The sequence below is a fragment of the Cryptomeria japonica genome, unplaced genomic scaffold (assembly GCF_030272615.1).
Source record: "Cryptomeria japonica unplaced genomic scaffold, Sugi_1.0 HiC_scaffold_62, whole genome shotgun sequence".
In the NCBI taxonomy this organism is placed as follows: Eukaryota; Viridiplantae; Streptophyta; class Pinopsida; order Cupressales; family Cupressaceae; genus Cryptomeria; species Cryptomeria japonica.
This window is the reverse complement of record NW_026728884.1, coordinates 451158-458845: the sequence shown is the minus strand read 5'-3', so window position 1 is coordinate 458845 and position 7688 is coordinate 451158.

Here is a 7688-nt window from a genome sequence, read left to right as displayed (position 1 = left end):
AAAGGGAAGAGTATAGAGAGATGAAATTTGTAATTTCAATTTGGGAGGAAGTAAAGTTGTAAATCTGGTTTAGGTAAGTTGTTTGGCTAGCAAAACATCTCTCAATTTTATAATTGAAAAAAAAATATGCAGAATATTAAAATGTTTTGTTGTAGTTCAGTTTGGACTTTGGAAATATGATTTTATGAAGTTTTAATTTTAAATATATTTAATATTCATATATAAATGATAATATAGGCATTATTTATTAAAGATATGTATATGTATTTTAAAATATATTGAATGTAGGCAATTGTTTTATTAACCATCTTTATATGCTTGTACATTTATGTTTGAAAAGTTATAGACCAATCAAATTATGTAAAGAATATTTTTTCTAATGTATACCAAAAATTACTAACAAATCATAATTCATGATTATGTATGACGTGATGTAATTTTAATTCATAATGCAGAATTTAGCATTCCAAGATAGCTAACTCATGAAACCTTAATGCTCATTTTTTATGGCTATTATAAAAATTAACATAATGTGCATTCTTAAGATTTTCCTCTGCTTACATAAATTATATAATTTACACAATATTTAAATTAAATTAATTTGCATGAAAATGAAGTCTAATAAGTTTATAGAATTTCCCTTATTTTAATCTAATAAATCATAAATATAAGTCAAATGCATGGAAGGGACCTAGAAGAAGCTCTTTGAATTTTTTTAATTAACTTTAATGTGTTGCACCCCTATCCACACAATCAAATTTAATTGTATGATGATAAACTTTTCTATTTAGTAATCAATTGTTGATAGTGATGATATAAAAGTGGTTATAATAAAAAGTGTTTTGAGTTTCAACACACATGTCTTTTACTCATTGAATAGTGATTAATTGAATTAATTTAAATGATACATAGGATATGTGAGGATAAATTTTTATTCAATGTATAATATCCTTCATTGCCCTTTTATTCACAACAACTCCCAAGCTTTCCTTAACTAGATCATTGTTTATGAGGTTTTAAAAGGAATTTTATTTTTATTACCCTAGATTCTTGAATAGGATTCTTTATTTTATGTTAATATATAATAATCTATGTTTATGCATAAATGTTTTCTTAATCAACATCATTTTCAACTCATATCAATACGTAGATGTCATTTTATTGTGTTAGTCATATATGTGTGTTTATGTGTGTATCCATATACATACATAAATATATATATACACACATTAATTTGTTTGCATATATGTATATAAAATAATTAAATATTTAGATTACAATTGAAATATCTATTATTACGAGATCCATTTTATAAAGATAAACAGGTTTTACATGGACCCGAAACCAAGAGTTTTACAGAACCTAGCCATTCGCCAACCAAATAGAAACCAACAACAAAACAAGGGAACACCCCAGACCGAACATAAAAGTAAAAATAAATAATAGGCAACAAAACAAAATATAAACAAACACTCAATTAAGCGAGTGCACCAGCTCCTTGTTCTTCTAGATGGTAACCTTATTGATTTCCTCCAATTCCTCCATAATGAACCTGGAGGCACCCTTATTGCTGCTCCTGAATTTGGTCCTAGAACTAGGGCCTATAGTTTTATTGCCACCTACAATAGAGTCTTCACCACCTAGATATTTCTTTCTGTTACTGTCATTACGAGATCCATTGTTATGATTAGTATGAAATAGATATTGTGATCAATATATATAAGTGATATTAAATTAAAGATTTTGTTGGTATTATATATTCATCATAGCTCATCTAGGTTATATATTTTGAGGATTTAATCTATGAACTGTCAATCAAATTTTATTTTAAATTACTAGTGTGAGATATTCTCATTGTTGATAGAGTATAATTAATAAGGAAGAACAAAATTATAACAAAAAATAGGCACAAAGGATAACTCATTAAAATGAGAATTTACAAATTATAATTTTATATGGGGAGAGGTTATCTTGGATAGAAGTGAAATGGAAAGTTTTTATTAGTATCTTATAACTTCTTATGTTATTCAATTTTTTATTAAGGCAAGACATTGCAGGTTAAAGACACTTAAGAGACTCCAATTTTTGACATTCATATATGATTAATTAGAAAAGGTTCAAAATAATAATTATCCAGAAATATAAAATCTATATGTGATGCCACTAAACTCATAGTATAAATAAGGAGGTAAATTCTTATTTTTTAATCAATAACTTTGTAGTCTTATACTAATAGCATATCAATTTAATGGTTGAATATCCTAGTTTATTGTATTTTATCTTCCCTTTTTAGATTTATTACCACATAAGGTTTCACAAAACACATGTGCACTATCATGTCCTCTATACATTGGTACCTTGTCCTACTATTATAACACTCTCTTCAACTTCTAAAAAAAATTCTTCCAAATATGACAACATTACCTATAGTTTTTCCCATAGTGAAATGTGTATTATTGACCAGATTGACATGTTTAATAGATTTGGAGATGTGCCTTGATTATATTCTTATCTAATTCATGAATAACATTAAAAAAAATTGTTTGTCTAAAATGATCCATGAAAAAACTAAATATTCTTACAACAATAATATGAAATATTATTATTTTAATATATATTTATTCTATTTGATTTCTTAAATATTTAGATGTACAAAATACTTTCATTGATTTCATTTTTTTAAACAATAATTAAAAGAAAATTAATCTTAAAAATATATGTCAAAATGTTGTTTTAAAATATGGAGGATGCAAAACTATTGCTTCATACAAACCATTACATAATATAGAAACATAAATAAAATTAAAAAAGCTAAATGTAAAAGGAAAATGTTTTATATGTGAAAACAATCTTAATTCGATTAAAATATATATATTTGTAATTATAAATTTAAGACAAATTACAAAATCAAATTAAAATTTAAACTTAAATTCCAATCATATATTGATTGACTGACATTGACATGATGTAATGATTAAGTGGTAGTGTTGTTAATCATTGCATCAAAATTCAAACCCTAGTCGAATACTATTGTTGAATGTTTCAATCAAGATAGGGTTCTCATTTATGAGCATACCAATTTATAACTATGAATCGAAATGTTTAAAAATAAAAACAATAAATCAATGGACCTTTCAAGTGGTAAAAACAATGTCAAACTTATTAAATAATATTCCCACTTTTATTTGGCATGTACAATCTCTATAAACCCTTCCCTGAAACTATTTTCATGTTATCATCATGTAGAAGCTTCTTCTCAAAAAAAGAAAAAAAACTCTTTTTTAATTTATTTCCTCTAATCATCTCAAACGAAGCACTCTAAATAATAATCTTTGGTTCCTCCATCCAAACCATATAAACAAAAAAAAGTGAAAGCACAAGAATGCTCCAAGAACTAGCAAGCTTTTCCAATATAGTAAGGCAAATATCAGAAAGTTGTTATTGGAAAGCTCTACTAGGCTCAAAAGAATAAAAATCTTAATTAAAGCTCTAAGTTTAGGAAAACTAGAAACAAATAGATATTTCAAGAACATTGTAAACAATGAAGATATGCAATAAATGGTTTGATATTGTATGAAAGAATATTATAATTAATAATGAAGTGTCATTTATTTATATTTCATAATTATAAAATAATTTGGTTAATTAATTTTAAATTTAATAATTTTGATGTTTACTTATAGTGAACTTATTGTGAAAGTTCATTTTATTGTTGGGATTTTCAAACTTAGTTAAATTGAAAGTGGCAGTTTATCTTAATGCCATTACAAAATACAACTCAAGATGTCTTCCTTCAAAAAACTATAAATCATGTACAATAGTGATAAGAGGATCTTCAATCCTATCAACAATATGCTTACCAAGGCATGGTGCTAGTCATAGAATTAATTGAACAATCCCATCAATTTAGACTTGTGACTATTAGGATTAGTGACAGTCCCAAAGATACTGAGAGGAGGGGGGGGGGGGGGGGGTGAATTAGTATCTAACCGGTTAACAGAATATTTGACCTTATTAAGTATTTTGCATTCCAAAACAGTGTATCGGTAAATAATAATTAATGCAGTAAATAGGAACAATAAAGACAACATAGATAACACACCATAACACAAGATTTTTAATGAGGAAAATGAGTGTGGGAGAAACCTCAATGGGATTTGTGACCCACAATATTCACTCACTGGCCAATGAATGGATATTACTTACAATGTGGTGCCTACACATGCACGAAGGCCAACTACCTAGAGCTCACTGCTCAATTACAAAATGGAAGTTTCACTGACTTACAAAATGGATAATGAGAATCCAATATGATGTATTGCTACAATTCAGCATCTTCTATGTGAGGTTCATTACCGGTTTAAGCTCATACTATAACCATAAACCTTATACAAAATCTGCCTTAATATTCACTCATCACTTCTACCATATCTGTCATATGTCCATCCATATATCTATTACAAAATGATATGCAAGATCTCATACATATATATGAGTCTAATGCAATATGCCATGTTGGCTTTACAAAAGATATTTACAATTAAATGTAATAAACAAAAGTTGTTCCTATCGGCTGGGGTGCCGATATACATTATTGTCACTACTGGTGAAGTGTCTACCAGTGTCGGTGCCTGTCGGTGAAGTGCCTCCTATTGGTTGCGTCTGTCGGTGGTTTACTAGATGAATGCCACAAGGTTGCCATCAATGATAGAACCTTCAATTCTCATTAGAGTGTACAATGCCAACAGTGACATTTACAAATAGAGAAAATTGTTTAATTGTCTCTTTAATTTTATTTTATTTTTTCAAATAGAGAATGAATAAATTAAAGATAAGAAAATATGTTACTCGAACCAATCATATAATTAGCTATTAGATTATCTTACCATAAGAAATACACAATACAAGAACCTAATATATATTTTCATTAAATCAAAATTGAATGCATCCCTAACTAAAGACTTTCAAAATAGTTTTATTTACCTGTCAAATAACTACTAATTATTAATATAGTAGAAATATGAAAATACATATCTTCAAAAGTAGTAAACATCTAATTACATGGAAAATGTATGAAATAAGTTTCTTAACAAATTGGTAAGCAAAAAGAATCAGAAAATCGCTACAATAGATGTAGAGCTATACTTAGTTATGCTAATTATATATGAAGACATTTCTCTATAAAAATTAATTTCCTAGTTGATAAATTTGAACCGCTTAAAGTCTATACTATAATTTTATTTGAACACATTTAAGACACTCATAGAAGAAAAGAAGTCATAATCCATTAAGAAACATATCTATGAATTAAAATATTAACAAAATAATATTTACAATATTTTAATAGATTACTATGCTTACATTAATTGTTTTGGTTCATTTCTAATCATTTTTTTGTAATCATGAATGACTTCACAAATATTATAGATAAAACACACTAGAACTTATACATTTTATTTATTTCCATCATTTCAGTTGTAATGGAGGAAATTTGCTACCTCAAGGATGATGAATCCTAGAGAAAAAATCCACTATTTGATACCTCACTCGAACTGGTGCTAAGGTGAGCCAGGGATGAAAACAACTAAACTAAATAGAGAAAATGTAGAGAAGCTTCCTCGACAACTTTTTTGACCTCTATCTAGAGGATGACCATGGAGACCTGGGACACCAACATGATGCACTATATTACTTCGGACAACTCTATTGAACCTCTGTCATAGCGCTAAAGTTCTCATATCTGAAGAAGAGAACATGAATAAAAAGATAAAATAAAAATATGGCTCCACATGGAAGAAGGACGAACGATGCTCCCAATTCTTTGCATCATCCCTAGATATCAAAAATGATATATATAATAGATTGAAGAAGTAGAGAGAAAAATAGAAGAAGATGTATGATAAAAAATCTCCTATATCCAAGCACATATAGAGTAACTCAGGTCCTTGAGGAGAACACAATGGGCAAGGACAATCAAACCTCTCATATGCAAGCACCTACAGAGCAACCTAGGTCCTTTGGGAGGGAAAAAACATATAACACAAGCATGGGGGAACAAAATCATATGCACATACAAATAGATGGAGATAAAGATAAAAATCCTAAAGTAAATCCCATAGGAGATCATTGTCCTCCAAATATAGATTAGAAGGAGGAGGATGAGACCAGAGAGGGACCACCGCAAGGGCTTCATCAGGTGTCTCACCAACAACGAGAGCAAGGGACTAAGCAACAACAACAACCATGTCCATAGGATCAGAGGAGAAAAGGGTTAATTATCATGTGAAGATCATAGATAAGGCCAAGATCTCTTCTATGGAGTCAAACATGCAAGCCTATTTGGAGGAAGCAGGTGAGCCACTCGAAGAAGATGAAACAAGAATAGGACTATCTACCTCTGAAATAGGGGTAGTGACAAACTTGGCAGAAGGTGAGGCCTTCACAATCACACACACATAGATAACCAAACCACCAAGCATTGAGATAGGAATAGAAGAGGGTGAAGAATAACCCTATAAATATTTTCACCATCGAAACTTTGGAATAGGGCCCTCCTCACGATTGCATTTTGGGCACTTAGGAGAAGCAAGTCTCATATCAGTCATAGCAAGTTTGGATGCGGAAGTAGCTGCAAAACAAGGGGAGCAAACAAGGTTGCACTAGAAACTACCTATTGTTAATAAGATGAGAGGGGGGGGGTGAATCATACAAACTTAATCTTCAATATATTCAATAGATTCAACCTCAGTAACCTTATCAGAAAAAATGTAAAACATACAAACTCATAAACAAATAATATCACAAAACATATAACACCAGATTTAACGTGGAAACCCAAATAGGGAAAAACCACTGTGGGATTTCGGACCCACTAAGAAATATACTCTTCTAGAGTATACTCGGTTAAAAGAAAATCTTGATAAAGATTACAAACACATTGCTAGATGTGACCCGGTTAAGGGATTTCCCTCAGATCTGTTAGGATCTTCACTTTGTTAAAAGTGACCTTGTCAAAGGATTTCAAACACTCACTTAGAATGTCACCTTGCTACAGGATTTACAAATAAGAATGTTAAGTCCACTCGGTTAAGAGATTTTCTGTCACTTATAAAATAAACAATAGTAATAAAATATATCTGCAACTTTGCATCTAAAATGCTAAAGCAGATTCTTATTTGCTCAATACTATCAAGTCATAGGACTTATCTTGTCCCTTTGCTGGGCTCCTTACTCTGTTATTCAAATAGGTCTTCAAGCTTTTGTGCTCAGTAATCACTATGTAGCATCCCTGTGCTTACACTTGCCCGCATACATTGTTTATCAACAGTTCCTTATTTATAAACAATTTGCTAACCGCTTAATCTCCTTGATCACATTTCCCATGATCAATCATAGCCATTAGATCTTGAATCTTGACCAGGTTCAATGTATCCTTCACTCTAAAAATGTTTTACTATGCTTGGGAACTTGCATTCTATTCTTGGAACTTGTGCTAGGGTATTGTGGTTCAATCAATGCTATAGATCTTCCTGCCAATCTTCCATTGGCATAGATCCTTAACAAACTTCATGCACGTCGTATCAATCATTTAATCATATCTAGCTCATCAGCTTCCTTCATTAAACAACACTTGTATTCATCCAATGCATTCTATTATTACTTAATTGCAACTCGGTAAATACTAAACT